General features: G+C 43.5%; 1 protein-coding gene across 4 annotated transcripts in view; it reads right to left on the minus strand.

Annotated features, from left to right (window-relative positions):
* The window catches only part of Nck2 (NCK adaptor protein 2), a 122,274-nt gene that overhangs the window by 52,288 nt on the left and 60,913 nt on the right, over positions 1 to 9,073 (minus strand). For all 4 annotated transcript variants that reach the window (XM_028786826.1, XM_028786825.1, XM_028786829.1 and 1 more), the window contains exon 2: positions 3,750 to 3,914. The gene's annotated coding sequence lies outside the window, so the exon portion shown is untranslated. The remainder of the gene's footprint in view (positions 1 to 3,749; positions 3,915 to 9,073) is intronic.

Raw genomic sequence — 9,073 nt, forward strand, 5'->3', positions numbered from 1 at the left:
TAAGAGCGCAGACTGCTCTTCCAGAGGTCCTGAGTTCAATTCCCAGCAACCACAGGGTAGCTCACAACCATCTATAACGGCTAAAAATAAGGAACAAACCAATCTGAGGCACATTTTCCAAATATATTGCTGTGGTTTGGGTGTGGGCTGAGGCTCCTCTAGGGTTCATGTGTTGAAATCCCTGTTGTGAGGTACTAAGGAGGCTGATTCGGATTAGACAAGATCATCAAGGTACAGACCCAGTCATAAATCCTGGTGGCTTTTAACAAAAAAGGAGAGAGACCAAAAAGACACACTGTCTCTTGCGTGTGCATTGACATCACACAGAGCCTTAGACTCTGCCAGCAAGAAGGTCGACTCTGCCAGCAAGAAGGTTGACTCTGCTAGCAAGAAGGTTGACTCTGCCAGCAAGAAGGTTGTCACAGCTGAAGTACTCACCACTGTGAGCTAAACAAGTTTCCTCTCCCCAGCCTCTGGAACTCTGATGGAATAACACAAAACAGACTGATACATGCTAAGCTCAAGGAAAATTTGCTTTTTCTATAAATCAAGTATAATGTGAATGTAAACAGTGAAGCTTTTCTTCATTAAAGAAACACTACTGGATAGTACTCTTAGTATAGGGGTAACTGACAGGCTTGGCGTATCGTCTTCTCCTGCACTGTCGTACCTGTGCAGGAGGAGAGGGATATACATAGCATCACAGCTGGCATTTATATCCCAATATAGTCCACTAACAAGCTGGTGAAGCCAGTGAAGGCATCTCTCCCCTCAGGATAGCACACGAAGGTCTCACAGCATCCACCCCACTCAGCAACAGCCACCTCCATCAACACGCAATTTCAGTTTTCAAGTGAAATGCAGAGAGGGATCATCTATACAGACAATGAGGAGAGTGTGCAAGGGTGTGTGAGCATCCTACCTCCATGGTCTCCATACTCCTAGTGCGCAGGCCGGATGTCTCACATTAATGAAATAAGACTATGGGCCAGGAAAACACAGCCCTAGAAATGACCTCTGAGACCCTACTACCCTCTACCTGCTCCCCAACCCAGTTCATGTGTAGGCTGGGTAACTTGGTATATTCCTTGGGTACACAGTAGTTAGAGAAGACGCCCAAGACCACCATCCCAATCATCACTCTTCTACGTTAGTGTCCCTCTGGCACACTGAATATGCTCTCCAGACATCGTGTTTCCTACTGGCACTTCAAAAGATCGCTGACCAGAAAGCACATGGCTAGCCCTAGACATCACTCCCTCTAGCACTCAAATCTACTCAGGCTACCAGGCCTGCCCTGTGCCAAGCCAACTATTAAGTCTTTACCATGTATCCTCTCAGTCCTTCAAACTGGTTCCAGTGTAATATCCGAGGGCCTTCCCAGATTCCTCTCCAAAGGGCAGTGCTTCTATGCCCCAGACAGACTGGCTATAGACACAGAGTACAACACTGTGTAATCTAACTGGCCCTGCAAGAGCTCCAGCCCTAGCCAGCCAGGACATGAGGATGTTTGGAACCATATTTTATCTGTTTTTGAAGCTACTAAAAGACAGTGCAAAAACAATCCTAGCAAAGTGGCTTAGAATGTGGTCAGTGCTCACAGTGTTTATGACACGGCTGCTACCGCTCGACACCACAAAATTAAATGCTTTCTGTATAGATCTCATCCCTTATGAAATAAACATGGCTCCTGAAATCACTGCCCAGCTGGTGTAATGCACTCTGCTGAGTATGCAGGCTGGTCCAGAGCCAGGAGCCAGAATAGTGCTCTCCCTCCTCAGTGCCTTAGAGTTTCTAAGTCTGTCAACGTCACTGACTGATCATGAAAAACTTCCTCATAATCAGTGCCAGTATGTTCCTGATAAATTATTAATGAATTCTGGTGACCAGATCTGAGAAGCTGTAATGTCTAGCTTATGTGCCCATGAAATTTGACAAAGAGATTGATAGGTGAACATTCACAAAGTACTTGAGTCTAATAAGGCTCCACTTTAACGACCATTTCTACATCATTGGAGTTTGAGAGGCTTCCTTTGTAAGCAAATCTGCCAAGATCAGGATGCTCCTTACCCCCATGGACTTGTCATGAGGTGGGTGGGGAGTCCTATGAAGGCAGAAGCGGGGTCTGAAGCTCAACAGCGCTCTCTGTGGGCACTGATGGGATAACAAGCTTGAGCAGGGCTGGGAACTGAGTTCTAAAGCCTGAGCTAGCTCTGGATTCCAGGGTAGCACCTAGTTCAGAATCCACCTCACACACTCTGCATACCTGGGACAATGAGCCACTTTCTCCACAGGAAATTATAAAGACATCAGTGTAGAGTGCTAGGGTACTTGATTAACTCCATCCTCATGAAATATAGCATATCATTACGGCATTCCAAATAGCACATATTGTACGAGGCAGAATTAAGTGTGTTAAAAAGCATCAAGGAGAAAGAAACAGCACATTCACAAAGTGTTTCAGTGATCGCTTTAGACCAAATGAAAGAGAATTCTAGCTCACATAAAAGTACACTCACAGAAATCATTATGCCAAACTCCACAGACCAAACAGAGTCAAGACTAAGACAATCTAAATAACAGAGATAATGGGAGATTTGTGGCAAAGGGAGGGATGGCGGGTGTGTGCTGTCCCTGCAATTCTGAGGTGATACTCTAGAGATGACAATACACACTCTTACAAGGTGTTTCTCACTGTCAGCCCGAGGGAACACTGGATGAGCTGCACCATAGCTGAAGCCAAACACCTCAAGCTATCAGTCATGGCTGAGGTATATTCGTGAGCTGGGGATGAAGATGGGGTACAGAATGCCTGTCTTGCATGTATCCATGCCAGCACCGCCACAAACACACAAACACACATTCATATTCTCATATTCTCATATTCTCATTCTCCCTCCCTCCCTCTCTCCCTCCCTCCCTCCCTCTCCCCCACCCCTCTAATACATTTCTGTTACACAACCACATTTCTGTGCACCAGATGTCACTCTGGAGGCTCCAGGGTCCTGGCTGCACAAAGTTAATTAGGGTCAGCATTTCCTTCCATTAGAGTTCCAACACAGCTCTCCTACAAACCTATGAAACAGTCCTAGGAATCTTTATGTGTTTGAATTTCATTCTCATGTGAACTTACCTTCTCAGCACCAAGCTGGAATTGAACTTGACCAGGCTAAAGAGCACTTTTCCCTCCCTGCTGTAAGCTTTTGGTTCCCAATATACAGGCAACCTCAGCTCAGAACACGTTCCAGAACCTCACTCCATGGAAGGGAGCTGTCCACTGGTCTGTATACTTACTTCTGTCTAAATATTCTAAATCGCCCACTCTCAAGTTGGAACAGTGACAACCTGGTGTTTGAACTATGTCCCTTAAGAGCTTAAATTTAATGAAGTTCAAATCAGGGACATTCCTACGGCCATTATTACTAATTTAATAACTACCATGCAGGGGGCTGGTTAAGAGCACTTACTATTCTTGTAGAAAACCTGCCTTTGGCTCCCAGCACCTACACTACGGTTCACAACCACCTATAACTCCAGTTCCAGGGCATCTGACAGTTATTTTGACCTCCACAGATATTAGAATATACACATGGTACACATTCATTCATATATGTAGAGGCAAAACACTCATACACAAAGATTTAAAAAAATCTTAATTAAAAAAAAAAACAACTACTAGGCAAATTAAGTAATTAAGGCAACAAAACAAACCAGCTGAACCTCTTTTATGCAGAAACGTATAAGCTTACCTTTGGCACGCAGTACAAGAGGTGACTGGAAAAATTGTAGCACTCTTCAAAAGGATGAGTTTTTTCTGCTGTCTGAGGACACCTTGAAGGTGTAGCAAAGCTGCAGTGATCCTTCAAACTCTTAAACTGATCGGGATGACACTATAGGAGAGGAACCTGTGGGCTCTGTAGAGAAATTAAAAGAACACATATTAGGGGTTCTTGCTTGTTTGAGTTCAATTATCCATTTCAAAGAAAAAAGAAAAAAAAATGACACTGGTGGCCAGCAGTTAAAAGTGTTTACTGCTCTTACAGAGGACCAGAGTTTGCTTCCCAGCACCCATATTGGAGGCTCACAACTGCTTGTAACTGCAACTCCTAGGAAATTCAATATCTTCTTCTGGTCTTCTTAGACACCTGCTCTCACAGGTAGAAACAAACACACACACACACACACACACACACACAGAGGCATGCATGAACAAATGAGCGTGCGTGCACTGCGCAGGCACACTCACATTGCATGAGCAGCAGTAAAGAAATTACAGTGAGGGAAAGGCTCCCAAGTATCTCCAGCATTCTTCTCTACTACAACACACTGCCACAAACACAAGGAAAGCCTCCAGGGGCAACAGGAGCGAGCTCATAGGAAGAGGATCACACAGAGCCCTATCCACAACTGACAGTCTCTTGCTTTGCCATTTGCCCAGGAGTCACTCACTGAATCCCCAATCCTAAGGCTAAAAGCATCCCTGGCCTATACCAGGGCATCTGAGACTAGCATTTCACAGCTACATAGTAGTTAAGAGGCAAGCAGCTAATACAGGTGCCCACACTCCCTTCTGCTTGTGAAACTGGCAGTGCCTTCACTGTGCACACACTTGGGCAAACAATTCTGGTTTCCGCTGGCATTTTCAAGGGTACTCCGGTGTGCTCTGTAGATTCCCAAGAGAGTTCGTTGGCATCTTTCTTCATTTCAAAGCCAGAGGGGATCTGTCTTGACAGTTCGCTTGGAGGAGAGATCTATTAATTCATTCCTAGGATGATTATGTCCCCAAAATGTTAAAAGCCTCACAGAAAAAAAATGAATTCTATTTTACTCAAATAGGAAGTAATAATTCAAGCAGGACTATCATAAAGCGTTACAAGACAGGTTCATAAATTTTGATTTACAAATGAATCCCTCTTTATGCATTCTCTAACTCTATCTCAAGAGTCGGATGGTTTTAACACTATGATTTACTATAAGGAAAAACCCATAAGCAAATACTCTGAGAATACTTAATGGTTTTCTCTCTGTAGGTGTTTACTGTAAGATGAACAATATGCTGGTATCTGGACTCGAGTTCTTATTTGTCCTGCTGAAACCACAGACCTTATTACCTATGTGACTTGGCCATGGCCCTACTAACCCGCTCTGTGTAAGTTCCAGATCTATTCTAGAAGAAGGTTAGATTTTTAAGATTTTAATTGATAGAGGAACTTGTCTGAAGTCAAGCTTTCTAAAGAATATTTGTGCAGCCGTCGGCTCTAATCACCTCCCAAGACGTACTCGAATGACTGCTTTTACAAAGCAGTAACTCCCTGGGGGAATGTTCAGGTCAGCTCTCTATTGCTATGACAAAATACCTATGCAAAACAATTGACTTCGACAGAGGAAAGATTTATTATGGCTCAGGGTTTTAGAGCATTTAGTCCATAGCATGCTGGCTCCGTTGTTTTGGGGCCTATGGCAAGACAGAGCACCATGGAAGGAATACATGGTATAACAACACTGCTAACCTCACGTGGGATAGAAAGTAAAAGGGAGAGGAAGTGGCCTGAGTTCCAATATCCCTGCAAGGACTCAGGCAAGGGGACCTAACTTCCTTTTTGGAAACCGGTTGTTCTCAACCATTAAATCATCTTTGTTGCTACTTTGTAAGTGTAATTTTGCTGCTGTTATGAATTTTAATGTAAACATCTGTGTCCTCTACCACAGCTACATCACAGCCATGTTTAAATACATGCAACAGTAGACACACTATATGTCCACCCCCATATGCACTGTCATCCAGCCTTAACAATTACAGGCACATATGCAGCCTTCTCCAGGTGAGTGTAAAGCAAATCATACAGACAACCTAACAGGCCCAGACAACTCAGCACATCCCCAAAGAACCAAGTACTGCTCTATTACCACACCAAAATGGCTATCAACCTCTTACTAAAGATTTCCCATCTGCATTGTGCATAATAACCAATTCATTTCAGTGAGGGTGCAAGTCATGTTTACAAAGTACAGATTACAATTTCTGGTCAGTCTCCTAAAGCCACTTTAACTCTATTTCATTAATGATGATGGTGCTACTACAGGCTAAGCTGTCCATCCTGCAGAGGTGGGGCATTCTGCACCGTGTGGATTCACACTGGTGTTTTCCACACAACTCCCCAATCCCTGACATTTCCAGGAGGTCCGTAGTTATGCCTAGAGACCCCTTAGATGGGAGAGATTATCTCGAGGGAAGAAGCCTGGCTCTGACGGAGTGCTCCGCATGGAGAATTCCCTGTTTAGCTGGGGCTTCAGCTAACAGGAGCAGGCCACCCCTTCCTCAGCCCTGCTCTAGCCTCTGCCCGTATCCTTACTTAAGACTTCCCTGTTGGTCAAGTCTCTGTCCTTTCTTTCCTCTTGGCTTAGGGGTCCTTCTAGAAAGAAGTAAGTGTATACTGTATTTTTCTGGCTGGGTAAAGGTGCATGAAGTCAAAGGCTAAGAATTACAAAATCACCTGAAACATCGACAAAGTCAGGGTTTTTTTGTTTTTGTTTTTAACCATATCAGGGGGCCAATGAGCCTCTGTAGAGGCTGAAGAACTACAGAGAGTGATTCTGTCAACCAAGGAGATACCTACAGAAAACCCACACCACCTTGGAAAAGCAGAATTTTATGTCCCCAAATGACCTTACTGAGAAACACAACACCGTTTATACCAAATTATATGCTGGTATTATTTCTACACAGCAAATATCTTTCCTTCCCTTTCCTCCTATTCTTAAAAGACAGCCTCCCCAGATAGCTCAGGTTGGCCTTGAGCTCAGTATGCAATCCAGACTGGCCCCAAACTCACCACCTTGATTCTACCACCCTAGTTCAAAGGTTAGAAGAACACCACTGTGCCTGTCATTCTCTGTGATTTTTATATGAATGAAAAGTCAAATATTGTTTCCACAGAAAGAATATTTTATTGTTTTATATAAACCCAAGAGTTTCCCTACAGCCTACAGTTAATAAACCAGAAACCTCACAAACCTTTTCAGTAAGAGCGCCTGCATGTTTCGAGAGCACGTATTAATTTAGTCAAATACTGAGCCTGTGAAGCCTGCCAGCCACACAGCTGAGCATCCCAAAATGGAAATATCCAGAGCGCTATGCTGGTCAGGACCCAGGTTCTCATTAAGTCGGGATTAAGGCACTGTGCCTCTAGGTAAGAGGGCCATGTCAGGGTAGGAAGTGCTGCTGGGCCTCTACCTTTTTTCTACATCACACTGCTACATCAGCTGCTATGGTCTGGATCTGGCCTCTGTGTCAAAAGCTTGCCTTCAAGTTTGCACTATTAAGTAGTAATAGAGCCTTTAAAAACCTCAAGACTAATAAAAATCAGAAAATAGTGTCCACTGAGAGCTGAATGGGCAGTAAAACATGAGATATGCACACACCGTTTAACATCACTTAGCCCAACCAAGGGAGGATTATCATCACATGCTACAACATGGATAACTCGGAGGACTTCATGCTTTAGAGAAAAATCCCAGGTGCAGAAAGTCAAACACTGCAGTCTCTATGGAGAACAGTAGGAAGCTGGTTGCCTGCGAGTCTGGATGGGGATTTGTGCCAACAGGTAACTTTGGTAAAAGGAAGCTCTGTAGCTCTGATTTAAATTTATTTTAATTAAAAAAAAAAAACAAATGATGTTTTAAAAGGCTAATGAGTATAAAAATTGAACATGGAGGTTTGTAATTATTATAACTGAATTAAAATTTAATATATCGTGCTTATATTTAGCTGTTTTAAAATATTCCGAATATTGGCAGAGCATAAGTACCCAAATTCCTTTTGCATGTCAGACCTCGCAGTGTCTGCAGTATCTTCTCGCTCTTGGAAACAGCTCTGTCTTCAGCTCCCAATATCATTGTCCAACCAAACTCTCATTGTTGAGGCACAAATTCCAAGAGGCTCTTCTGGAAGATCACCTTCTATTGCCATAAAAATCACTGACCACAGTCTAACATTTCTATAACCCTCCCGAGAGGAAAGGCCAGCATGGAGAGAACTTCTGTGCTGGTGTCCACATGGCTCCAGACAGAGCCTCACAGCATGGTCATCAGTCAAGAAACTTTCAGGATTATTTTTTTGGGGGTGGAGGGCTGTTTTTTGTTTGGTTTTGTTTGGGGGTGGGGGGTGGGTGCTGATGTTGTTTGCTGTCAACTTCTTCTGGTTGTGTTTGCTTTGGAGACAGGGTTTTCATTTTAGCCCAGGCTATCCCAGAACTTACTACATAGCTTAGCCTGACCTCAAACTCAGTCGTCCACCAGGCTCTCCAGAGCTGCTGGGCCTACAAGCATGAGTCACCACACTCAGAGAGCTGTCACTTCCCAATTACATCATAAGATCCTTTGTTAATACCCAGATGGCCTGAAACGCGTGGTGCCACTTCAGGCCCTAAATCTTCTCCTTTCAAAAGTTCAGTCCCTTACATACTATACTCTTGAATCAGGCTGTGAATAGCCATAAGAACCTTGAATTTAGAAAATAACACAAATATTCAGAAAATAACACAAAAAACACAACCAAAGGAGAGTTATACTTACAAACTGTATTTCTAACCTGTAAGGTTCTCATCCTCTCCATCCCTCTTCTCCCTTTGAGACACGGTCTCACTATGTGCCTCTGGCTGTCCTGGAAGTCACTATGTACGCTAGGCTAGTCCCAAACTCAGATTCATCTGCCTCTGCCTTCTGATGCTGAGATTAACGTATGTATAACATACCTGACCTATTTATTGTTTTCTCGGTACTCCTGTCTTAATTTTGAGATAGGTTATTCCTCTATAACTTGAAATAGCTTGTAATTCACTATGTAGTTCAGAGTGGTCTCAAATGCACAGTATTGTTTTGCTTCAGCTGCCCTACAGAGAGGAGCTACCACATCCTAGAATATTTCATTTATTATAGAAATTAGAAACGAGCAAATGAAAATTACTGAATCATAGCACATCTAAATTCTAATCTCTCCTTCTGTCTTTGTGCGTATATGTGCATGAGAGAGAGAGAGAGAGAGAGAGAGAGAGAGAGAGAGAGAGAGAGAGAG

The sequence above is a fragment of the Grammomys surdaster genome, unplaced genomic scaffold (assembly GCF_004785775.1).
Source record: "Grammomys surdaster isolate TR1022 unplaced genomic scaffold, NIH_TR_1.0 125600, whole genome shotgun sequence".
Lineage (NCBI taxonomy): Eukaryota > Metazoa > Chordata > Mammalia > Rodentia > Muridae > Grammomys > Grammomys surdaster.